The following is a 13,595-nucleotide window of genomic DNA, read 5'->3' on the forward strand; positions in this document are numbered from 1 at the left end:
TTCCTGCTTGACCAGGTGGTGGCGCTATGCCAGGCAGGCCCATTGGGTGTCTGGATATCATCATAATCATAATATCTATTAACCTGAGACGTTTCAGACCATTTATTCAAAGCATAGAGCATTTCTGGCACATTTCCTGCTTGGCCAGATGGTGGCGCTATGCTAGGCCTGTGAATTACGCATGTGAATATTCTCACAATAATGATATCCAATATTTTATAAAGTTTCAGATCAATCACTTAAGGCATTTTCCATTTCTGGCACATTTCCTGCTTGGCCAGGTGGTGGCGCTATGCCAGGCAGGCCCATTGGGTGTCTGGATATCATCATAATCATGATATCTATTAACCTGAGAAGTTTCAGACCATTCATTCAATGCACTGTGATTTATGACACATTTCCTGTTTATGTGGTAAGATATTAAAATCATATCAAATATATTACAACATTCAAAAATCCATTCACAATTTAACATCAGCGACATCTTGGCATAATGTTTGCCAAATTTCAAATGAATCTGACAAACCGTCTAGGAGGAGTATGTTCAAATTGATCATGTGAAATCAGCATAATTGCCATTCTTTCTGTTGCCAGTTGGTGGCGCTATGCCAAACATGCATTATGGGCATGTGAATATTGTCATTAACATGGTCTTTAATGACCTGTGAAATTTAAAACATTTCAAGCCATGCATGGTGAATTATGACACATTTATTGTTTATGTGGAAGAGTATTAAAATTAATAATTTCGCCATTTTGTCAAATTACAACATATCAAAAAAAGGCTTCACAATTTAGAATCAGGAACATCTCGGCGTCATGTGTACCAACTTTGACATGAATCGGATCAACCGTCTAGGAGGAGTACGTTAAAATGAATCATGTCCACAACGCACAAAATCTCAATTACCTCACTTCCTGTGGGCGTGGCTAATGGCATGTTAATACAAAAGTTGTTTGTTTTTGGGAGTTACATACACCCACCAAATTTGGTGTGTGTATCTAAAACTATATGCCAACCACAAGTCACTGTGATGTAAGGGGGCGCTATGGAGTTCCTGGGCAACGCCCGGTGCCAAGCTTTTATCCCTGTCTATTCACTGTACCACTTGATGTGTGTGCTAAATTTCATGTGTTTTCGACCATGTTAACCACCTCAAAATATATGCCAACCACGGAATCAGTCACCTAAGGGGGCGCTAGCGAGTCCCTGGGCCACGCCCTGGGTCAAGCTCTTGTACCTAACTGCGATGCGTGACACCTGACGTGTGTGCCAAATTTCAAGAGATTTCGACCATGTTAACCACCTCAAAAACAGGAAAGCAAAAAAGTGGAATAACAATAATAATAATAAATATAGCCGCAAGCGGCAATGGCGGGCCCGAGCACCTGCGGGCCACAACCCGTGACATGTCGGAATCCAACAAAGCACCGACGTGGTGAGTTTCTGAAATGTACATATTTGATGCGTGTGCTATTTATTTTTGCATTTTATTTTCTGCCACATTTACTCGCTTGGCCAGGTGGGGGCTTAATGCAAGGCAGGCCCATTGGGTGTCATCATATTCATAATATATATTAACCTGAGAAATTTTAGACCATTCATTTTAAGCAAAGAACATTTCTGATACACTTTTTGGTTGGCCAGATGGTGGCGCTATGTTAGTCATGAAAATTACACATGTGAATATCATCACAATAATGATATCCAAAATGTTTGTAAACTTTCAGATCAATCACTTAAGGTATTGTCCATTTCTGGCACATTTCCTGCTTGACCAGGTGGTGGCGCTATGCCAGGCAGGCCCATTGGGTGTCTGGATATCATCATAATCATAATATCTATTAACCTGAGAAGTTTCAGACCATTTATTCAAAGCATAGAGCATTTCTGGCACATTTCCTGCTTGGCCAGATGGTGGCGCTATGCTAGGCCTGTGAATTACGCATGTGAATATTCTCACAGTAATGATATCCAATATTTAATAAAGTTTCAGATCAATCACTTAAGGCATTTTCCATTTCTGGCACATTTCCTGCTTGGCCAGGTGGTGGCGCTATGCCAGGCAGGCCCATTGGGTGTCTGGATATCATCATAATCATGATATCTATTAACCTGAGAAGTTTCAGACCATTCATTCAATGCACTGTGATTTATGACACATTTCCTGTTTATGTGGTGAGATATTAAAATCATATCAAATATATTACAACATTCAAAAATCCATTCACAATTTAACATCAGCAACATCTTGGCATAATGTTTGCCAAATTTCAAATGAATCTGACAAACCGTCTAGGAGGAGTATGTTCAAATTGATCATGTGAAATCAGCATAATTGCCATTCTTTCTGTTGCCAGTTGGTGGCGCTATGCCAAACATGCATTATGGGCATGTGAATATTATCATTAACATGGTCTTTAATGACCTGTGAAATTTAAAACATTTCAAGCCATGCATGGTGAATTATGACACATTTATTGTTTGTGTGGAACGGTATTAAAATTAACAATTTCGCCATTTTGTCAAATTACAACATATCAAAAAAAGGCTTCACAATTTATAATCAGGAACATCTCGGCGTCATGTATACCAACTTTGACATGAATCGGATCAACCGTCTAGGAGGAGTACGTTAAAATTGATCATGTCCACAATGCACAAAATCTCAATTACCTCACTTCCTGTGGGCGTGGCTAATGGCATGTTAATACAAAAGTTGTTTGTTTTTGGGAGTTACATATACCCACCAAATTTGGTATGTGTATCTAAAACTATATGCCAACCACAAGTCACAGTGACATAAGGGGGCGCTATGGAGTTCCTGGGCAACGCCCGGTGCCAAGCTTTTATCCCTGTCTATTCACTGTATCACTTGATGTGTGTGCCAAATTTCATGCGTTTTCACCCATGGGAAGCACCTCCTTTGGCATCATGATTCATCACATATTTCATCACATATTAGTCTGCACAAAATCCCAAATACCTCACTTCCTGTTGGGCGTGGCTAATGCATTGTACATTCGAAAGTTGTTCATCTTGGGGAGATACAAACACCTACCAAATTTGGTGTGTGTAGCTGAAAGTATATGCCCACCACGGGATCAGTCATCTAAGGGGGCATAAGGGGGCGCTAGCGAGTCTCTGGGCCATGCGCGGGGCCAAGCTTTTTTACCTAGTTGCTTTGTGTGACACCTGATGTGTGTGCCAAATTTCAAGACTTTTCGATTACATTAACCACCTCAAAATATTTGCCAACCACGGGATCAGTCACCTAAGGGGGCGCTAGCGAGTCCCTGGGCCACGCCCGGGGTCAAGCTCTTGTACCTAACTGCGTTGCGTGACACCTGACGTGTGTGCCAAATTTCAAGAATTTTCGACCATGTTAACTCCCTCAAAAACAGGAAAGCAAAAAAGTAGAATAACAATAATAAATAATAATAATAATAATAATAATAATAATAATAATAATCCTTACAAAAACAATAGGGCCTTGCGCCCTTCGGTGCTCGGGCCCTAAATATAGCCGCAAGCGGCAATGGCGGGCCCGAGCACCTGCGGGCCGCAACCCGTGACATGTCGGAATCCAACAAAGCACCGACGTGGTGCGTTTGTGAAATGTACATATTTGATGCGTGTGCTATTTGTTTTTGTATTTTATTTTCTGCCACATTTACTCGCTTGGCAAGGTGGGGGCGCAATGCAAGGCAGGCCCATTGGGTGTCATCATAATCATAATATATATTAACCTGAGAAATTTCAGACCATTCATTTTAAGCAAAGAACATTTCTGATACACTTTTTGGTTGGCCAGATGGTGGCGCTATGTTAGGCATGAAAATTACACATGTGAATATCATCACAATAATGATATCCAAAATGTTTGTAAACTTTCAGATCAATCACTTGAGGCATTGTCCATTTCTGGCACATTTCCTGCTTGGCCAGGTGGTGGCGCTATGCCAGGCAGGCCCATTGGGTGTCTGGATATCATCATAATCATAATATCTATTAACCTGAAAAGTTTCAGACCATTTATTCAAAGCATAGAGCATTTCTGGCACATTTCCTGCTTGGCCAGAAGGTGGCGCTATGCTAGGCCTGTGAATTACGCATGTGAATATCATCACAATAATGATATCCAATATTTTATAAAGTTTCAGATCAATCACTTAAGGCATTGTCCATTTCTGGCACATTTCCTGCTTGGCCAGGTGGTGGCGCTATGCCAGGCAGGCCCATTGGGTGTCTGGATATCATCATAATCATGATATCTATTAACCTGAGAAGTTTCAGACCATTCATTCAATGCACTGTGATTTATGACACATTTCCTGTTTATGTGGTGAGATATTAAAATCATATCAAATATATTACAACATTCCAAAATCCATTCACAATTCAACATCAGCGACATCTTGGCATAATGTTTGCCAAATTTCAAATGAATCTGACAAACCGCCTAGGAGGAGTATGTTCAAATTGATCATGTGAAATCAGCATAATTGCCATTCTTTCTGTTGCCAGTTGGTGGCGCTATGCCAAACATGCATTATGGGCATGTGAATATTATCATTAACATGGTCTTTAATGACCTGTGAAATTTAAAACATTTCAAGCCATGTATGGTGAATTATGACACATTTATTGTTTGTGTGGAACGGTATAAAAATTAACAATTTCGCCATTTTGTTAAATTACAACATATCAAAAAAAGGCTTCACAATTTAGAATCAGGAACATCTCAGCGTCATGTATACCAACTTTGACATGAATCGGATCAACCGTCTAGGAGGAGTACGTTAAAATTAATCATGTCCACAACGTACAAATTCTCAATTACCTCACTTCCTGTGGGCGTGGCTAATGGCATGTTAATACAAAAGTTGTTTGTTTTTGGGAGTTACATACACCCCCCAATTTTGGTGTGTGTATCTAAAACTATATGCCAACCACAAGTCACAGTGACATAAGGGGGCGCTAGCGAGTCTGTGGGCCATGCCCGGGGCCAAGCTTTTTTACCTAGCTGCTTTGTATGACACCTGATGTGTGTGCCAAATTTCAAGACTTTTCGATTATGTTAACCACCTCAAAATATTTGCCAACCACGGGATCAGTCACCTGAGGGGGCGCTAGCGAGTCCCTGGGCCACGCCCGGAGTCAATCTCTTGTTCCTAACTGTGATGCGTAACACTTGACGTGTGTGCCAAATTTCAAGAGTTTTCGACCATGTTAACCACCTCAAAAACAGGAAAGCAAAAAAGTAGAATAACAATAATAATATAGAAAAATAATAATAATAATAATAATAATAATAATAATCCTTACAAAAACAATAGGGCCTTGCGCCCTTCGGTGCTCGGGCCCTAATAATAATAATCCTTACAAAAACAATAGGGCCTTGCGCCCTTCGGTGCTCGGGCCCTAATAATAATAATCCTTACAAAAACAATAGGGCCTTGCGCCCTTCGGTGCTCGGGCCCTAAATATAGCCGCAAGCGGCAATGGCGGGCCCGAGCACCTGCGGGCCGCAACCCATGACATTTCAGAATCCAACAAAGCACCGACGTGGTGCATTTATAAAATGTACATATTTGATGTGTGTGTTATTTGTTTTTGCATGTTATTTTCTGGCACATTTACTTGCTTGGCCAGGTGGGGCAATATGCAAGGCAGGCCCATTGTGTGTCATCATAATCATAATATATATTAACCTGAGAAATTTCAGATTATTCATTTTAAGCAAAGAACATTTTTGATACACTTTTTGGCCAGATGGTGGCGCTATATTAGGCATGTGAATTACACATGTGAATATCATCACAATAATGATATCCAATATTTTGTAAAGTTTCAGATCAACCAATAAAGGCATTACCAATTTCTGGCACATTTTCCTGCTTGGCCAGGTGGTGGCGCTATGCCAGGCAGGCCCATAGGGTGTCTGGATATCATCATAATTATAATATCTATTAACCTGAGAAGTTTCAGACCATTCATTCAAAGCATAGAGCATTTCTGGCATATTTCCTGTTTGGCCAGATGGTGGCGCTATGCTAGGCATGTGAATTATATGTGTGAATATCATCACAATAATGATATCCAATATTTTATAAAGTTTCAGATCAATCACTTAAGGCATTGTCCATTTCTGGCACATTTCCTACTTGGCCAGGTGGTGGCGCTATGTCAGGCAGGCCCATTGGGTGTCTGGATATCATCATAATTATAATATCTATTAACCTGAGAAGTTTCAGACCATTCATTCAATGCACTGTGATTATATGACACATTTCCAGTTTATATGGTGAGATATTAAAATCATGACATATTACAACATATCAAAAATCCCTTCGCAATTTAACATCAGCAACATCTTGGCATAATGTTAGCCAAATTTCACATGAATCCGGCAAACCGTCTAGGAGGAGTATGTTAAAATTGATCATGTAACATCAATGTAATTGCCATTCTTTCTGTTGCCAGGTGGTGGCGCTATGCCAAATATACATTATGGGCATGTGAATATCATCACTACCATGGTATTCAAAGACCTGTGAAATTTAAAACATTTCAAGCCATGCATGGTGAATTAAGACACATTTATTGTTAACGTGGAAGGGTATTAAAATTCATAGTTTCGCCATTTCGTCAAATTACAACATATCAAAAAAAGCTTCACAATTTAGAATCAGAAGCATATTGGCATCATGTATACCAACTTTCACATGAATCGGATCAATCGTCTAGGAGGAGTACGTTAAAATTGATCATGTCCACAATGCACAAAATCCCAATTACCTCACTTCCTGTGGGCGTGGCTAATGGCATGTTAATACAAAAGTTGATTGTTTTTGGGAGTTACACACACCCACCAAATTTGGTGTGTGTATCTAAAACTATATTCCAACCACAAGTCACAGTGACATAAGGGGGCGCTATGGAGTTCCTGGGCCAAGCCCAGTGCCAAGGCTTTTCTCCTGTGTATTCATGGTACCTCTTGACGTGTGTGCCAAATTTCATGCGTTTTCACCGATGGGAAGAACGTCTTCTGGCATCACAATTCATCACATTTTAGTCCGCACAAAATCCCAAATACCTCACTTCCTGTTGGGCGTGGCTAATGCATTGTACATACGAAAGTTGTTCATCTTGGGGAGATACACATACCTACCGAATTTGATGCGTCTAGCTGAAAGTAGGTGCCAACCACTGCCTCAATCACCTAAGGGGGCGCTACTGAGTCCCTGGGCCACGCCCAGGGCCAAGCTCTTGTACCTAACTGCTTTGCGTGACACCTGATATGTGTGCCAAATTTCAAGCGTTTTCGACCATGTTAACCACCTCAAAAAAGGAAAACGCTCTGAGACAAAGTTAATATAATAATAAATATAGCCGCAAGCGGCAATGGCGGGCCCGAGCACCTGCGGGCCGCAACCCGTGACATTTCGGAATCCAACAAAGCACCGATGTGGTGCGTTTGTGAAATGTACACATTTGATGCGTGTGCTATTTGTTTTTGCATGTTATTTTCAGGCACATTTACTTGATTGGCCAGATGGGGGCGCCATGCAAGGCAGGCCCATTGGGTGTCTGTATATCATCATAAATATAATATCTATTTACCTGAGAAGTTTCAGACCATTTCTTCAAAGCATAGAACATTTCTGGCACATTTCCTGATTGGCCAGATGGTGGCGCTATGCTAGGCATGTGAATTACACATGTGAATATCGTCACAATAATGATATCCAATATTTTATAAAGTTTCAGATCAATCACTTAAGGCATTGTCCATTTCTGGCACATTTCCTGCTTGGCCAGGTGGTGGCGCTATGTCAGGCAGGCCCATTGGGTGTCTGGATATCATCATAATCATGATATCTATTAACCTGAGAAGTTTCAGACCATTCATTCAATGCACTGTGATTTATGACACATTTCCTGTTTTTGTGGTGAGATATTAAAATCATATCAAATATATTACAACATTCAAAAATCCATTCACAATTTAACATTAGCGCCATCTTGGCATAATGTTTGCCAAATTTCAAATGAATCTGACAAACCGTCTAGGAGGAGTATGTTCAAATTGATCATGTGAAATCAGCATAATTGCCATTCTTTCTGTTGCCAGTTGGTGGCGCTATGCCAAACATGCATTATGGGCATGTGAATATTATCATTAACATGGTCTTTAATGACCTGTGAAATTTAAAACATTTCAAGCCATGCATGGTGAATTATGACACATTTATTGTTTGTGTGGAATGGTATTAAAATTAACAATTTCGCCATTTTGTCAAATTACAACATATCAAAAAAAGGCTTCACAATTTAGAATCAGGAACATCTCGGCGTCATGTATACCAACTTTGACATGAATCGGATCGATCAACCGTCTAGGAGGAGTACTTTAAAATTTGTCATGTCCACAACGCACAAAATCTCAATTACCTCACTTCCTGTGGGCGTGGCTAATGGCATGTTAATACAAAAGTTGTTTGTTTTTGGGAGTTACATACACCCACCAACTTTGGTGTGTGTATCTAAAACTATATGCCAACTACAAGTCACAGTGACATAAGGGGGCGCTATGGAGTTCCGGGGCAACGCCCGGTGCCAAGCTTTTATCCCTGTCTATTTACTGTATCACTAGATGTGTGTGCCAAATTTCAAGACTTTTCGATTATGTTAACCACCTCAAAATATTTGCCAACCACGGGATCAGTCACCTGAGGGGGCGCTAGCGAGTCCCTGGGCCACGCCCGGGGTCAATCTCTTATTCCTAACTGCGATGCGTGACACCTGACGTGTGTGTCAAATTTCAAGAGTTTTCGACCATGTTAACCACCTCAAAAACAGGAAAGCAAAAAAGTAGAATAACAATAATAATATAGAAAAATAATAATAATAATAATAATAATAAATAATAATAATCCTTACAAAAACAATAGGGCCTTGCGCCCTTCGGTGCTCGGGCCCTAATAATAAATATAGCCGCAAGCGGCAATGGCGGGCCCGAGCACCTGCGGGCCGCAACCCGTGACATGTCGGAATCCAACAAAGCACCGACGTGGTGCGTGTGTGAAATGTACATATTTGATGCGTTGGCTATTTGCTTTTGTATTTTATTTTCTGCCACATTTACTCACTTGGCCAGGTGGGGGCGTAATGCAAGGCAGGCCCATTGGGTGTCATCATAATCATAATATATATTAACCTGAGAAATTTCAGACCATTCATTTTAAGCAAAGAACATTTCTGATACACTTTTTGGCTGGCCAGATGGTGGCGCTATGCTAGGCCTGTGAATTACACATGTGAATATCATCACAATAATGATATCCAATATTTTATAAAGTTTCAGATCAATCACTTAAGGCATTTTCCATTTCTGGCACATTTCCTGCTTGGCCAGGTGGTGGCGCTATGCCAGGCAGGCCCATTCGGTGTCTGGATATCATCATAATCATGATATCTATTAACCTGAGAAGTTTCAGTCCATTCATTCAATGCACTGTGATTTGTGACACATTTCCTGTTTATGTGGTGAGATATTAAAATCATATCAAATATATTACAACATTCAAAAATCCCTTCACAATTTAACATCAGCGACATCTTGGCATAATGTTTGCCAAATTTCAAATGAATCTGACAAACCGTCTAGGAGGAGTATGTTCAAATTGATCATGTGAAATCAGCATAATTGCCATTCTTTCTGTTGCCAGTTTGTGGCGCTATGCCAAACATGCATTATGGGCATGTGAATATTATCATTAACATGGTCTTTAATGACCTGTGAAATGTAAAACATTTCAAGCCATGCATGGTGAATTATGACACATTTATTGTTTGTGTGAAACAGTATTAAAATTAAAAATTTCGCCATTTTGTCAAATTACAACATATCAAAAAAAGGCTTCACAATTTAGAATCAGGAACATCTCGGCGTCATGTATACCAACTTTGACATGAATCGGATCAACCGTCTAGGAGGAGTACGTTAAAATTGATCATGTCCACAACGCACAAATTCTCAATTACCTCACTTCCTGTGGGCGTGGCTAATGGCATGTTAATACAAAAGTTGTTTGTTTTTGGGAGTTACATACACCCCCCAAATTTGGTGTGTGTATCTAAAACTATATGCCAACCACAAGTCACAGTGACATAAGGGGGCGCTAGCGAGTCTCTGGGCCATACCCGGGGCCAAGCTTTTTTACCTAGCTGCTTTGTGTGACACCTGATGTTTGTGTCAAATTTCAAGACTTTTCAACCATGTTAACCACCTCAAAATATATGTCAACCACGGGATCAGTCACCTAAGGGGGCGCTAGCGAGTCCCTGGGCCACGCCCGGGGTCAAGCTCTTGTACCTAACTGCGTTGTGTGACACCTGACGTGTGTGCCAAATTTCAAGAATTTTCGACCATGTTAACTCCCTCAAAAACAGGAAAGCAAAAAAGTAGAATAACAATAATAAATAATAATAATAATAATAATAATAATAATAATAATAATAATCCTTACAAAAACAATAGGGCCTTGCGCCCTTCGGTGCTCGGGCCCTAATAATAATAATCCTTACAAAAACAATAGGGCCTTGCGCCCTTCGGTGCTCGGGCCCTAATAATCCTTTCAAAAACAATAGGGCTTCGCACCTCTCGGTGCGCAAGGCCGTCCCGGCCTCGCGCACCATCGGTGCTCGGGCCCTAATAATAATAATCCTTACAAAAACAATAGGGCCTTGCGCCCTTCGGTGCTCGGGCCCTAATAATAATCCTTACAAAAACAATAGGGCCTTGCGCCCTTCGGTGCTCGGGCCCTAATAATAAATAATAATAATCCTTACAAAAACAATAGGGCCTTGCGCCCTTCGGTGCTCGGGCCCTAATGACTGTTTTGAGGTGACTGAAACAAAGTACAATCAAGATTCCTGTTAGGGAAAAAGGTAACACTTTATTTTAATGTGTCGCTGTTACAGTGTACTTACCTAATTAGGTACAGTGGTACAACCTGTGTAACAACATGTACTATCAGGTACTATCATTGTACTTGCATAATGTATTTGTGGGTACCTACATATAGTTGTTACATTGTAATACTGAGTGCTTTTACAAAACTTTGCCAATTTGCCTAAATTTTCATCAGAGGCAAAGAGCTGACCTACATCACTTCAATCTGTGAAACGCATGAATTTGACTTCAAATGTTGTTTTAATAGAAATAATTGTCGTTGTGATTTATTTATGTGGTCCCTGTATATGCATTTAAAATAAATGCTTCATCAATTCAGTATCTGAATATATGTCATTGCTATTTTTTCAACTGGGTCAGAGTTTGTGGAACTGAGAATTGTTATGTAGTTCTGGATTAATCCTAGTTAAGCACAAATAGTTTCTGTGGGAATTGAGTCATCCCTAGGTAGTGAATAAACAATACAAACCAGTGGTTAATTTTTCCGGCTCAAAGATAGTTGACTTAGAAAAAATCTGTTATTTTATAGCATGTTAGCCTATGGGTTTTGCTTTGCTGTCTGAAGGTGAGCCCTTTATTTTCACTATAAAATGGAAATACAAATTCTAAACTAGAAATTGTCATATCCAGCATAGCATTCAAACCTAATCTTTGTGCTGGACATGGAAACAACCTTTAATACTCGTATGGTGTAATTCTGAACTTTGACGTATCACGGTAAGTAAATGACCACAACACTTCGTCGCCGCAACATTACTTGCGTTACCAAGTGGCAAAGTTAGCAAAATTACCAAGCCACTACGTTGCGGCAACGTAATTTGTTTACTTAATGGCAACTTCCTGTAGGCAACGTTGTGGCAACGTCACTCACAGTACCAAGAGGCAACGTTATCAAAATTACCAAGCCACTACGTTGTGGCAACGTAATTTGTTTACTTAATGGCAACTTCCTGCAGGCAACGTTGCCAGAAAGTAATGTCGCCATGACCAAATGGCAACTTATAGGCAACGTTGCCATTTGGTCGTGTGTTAGCTGGGCTGCCTCCATTCAGTAGGCCTACGGTTGCAGTCAGATCCTCCACCATCCAGTAGAGTGAAGCGGCACCTAACATAAACAGAAGAAAGATAGACAGTGTTAGATAAATATGTTCAACTGAAGGCTACTTACAAGTGAAACTTTAGAATAATCATATTCAGTCTATGTACATCGTAGCCTACTGTCTAACTTACAAACTCATTCATGCTAGAGTCAACTTAGGCTAGCTGGTAACAGTAGCTGCTAAGCGTTCACGTTAGCCAGCAGCACATCATCTTCAGCCTATCATTTTGACAGTAAACTCAACAAACATTTTATGTAAATCATATGAATATAATAAACGCTAACTTACTGACAACTAACGTTAAGGAAGGCCTAATTATAAATCAGACTGGGAGTAACGTTAACATAACATTATGATGAACTGCCATAACGTAACGTAAAACATTAATTTGACAACAGCAACGATAACGTAGGTAGAAGCCTAAGTTGACTCAAGCATGAATGAGTTTATAAGTTAGACAGTAGGCTACGATGTACATAGACTGTAAACATGCCCGAATTTAATGTAGTACAATTTCACTTTGAAAAATTATCGTTAGATAAATAAATGCTTGCTTACCATTAAGGTGGAGCGGCGAACTTGACAGAGAGCTGAACACGGTTGACTGTTGCTCAAAATGATCTCCCGCCGGACAGTTCAAACGTCGTCGCGCGGTTAACTAAAAATCCACTACTTTTCAATCACCACGTCAAAATTTCCCAGTAAACCATACATCCATGACTTTTCAATATCTTTTAGTGAACTATGTATCGATGCTCTATCGATTATGGCAATATAAACTATAAACCAATGTTGTTTCGATGTCTCTCTATCTATGCTCATGCACTGTCGGGGTTTTGTCAGGATTGTAATGCTGATTCAATGTCTATTTATCATTGAGATTTCAATCTCAACTAGGGTTGCCAACTATGAGAAAATAAAATAAGGAACATCCCGGGCGGGGAGTGGGTGGTCGTCAGTCTGGGGGTCCCCCCCCCAGAAAAATTTGGATTGTGGATGTGATTTCCTGCATTCTGGTGCATTTTGGACCAAGCAGCACTTGCCAACCAAGCAGAAGAGTCCATAGAAAAATGCACAGAAAAAACGTTAATAATAATCTTCCAAAATTGCGATATTGAACCAGTATGAAAAATCTGAACCAGTATGAAAAATCTGCTTTAGCATCTAATCTTGCGATATTAACCAGTATGAAAAATCTGCTTTAGCTTCTAATCAAAATACAGCGGCATTTATTTATTTCTTCCATTTATATTTATTTTGCTCCCTGGCAGCGGCCAGTAGTTGCTTGTCAGGAATTACGGCACTGTGAAACTGAGCACAGGCACTGATCTATAAAGAACATGTGTTCTTTATAGATCAGTGAGCACAGGCCATGCCGAAATTGAGGTTACCGGAGTTTTGGACGTGGCCATTGTTAACTTTTTCTCGTAAATGTCGCGCCTGTTTTTGACAGCGTTGCCACGATACATGATAAACAATTCATGAAACAACCTATTACAATGCGGAACAGCGG

Source organism: Alosa pseudoharengus, unplaced genomic scaffold (assembly GCF_046254945.1).
Source record: "Alosa pseudoharengus isolate Yale_2024_CS ecotype anadromous, Long Island Sound unplaced genomic scaffold, YU_APseudo_1.1 YU_APseudo_1.1_scf_22, whole genome shotgun sequence".
Taxonomy (NCBI): domain Eukaryota; kingdom Metazoa; phylum Chordata; class Actinopteri; order Clupeiformes; family Clupeidae; genus Alosa; species Alosa pseudoharengus.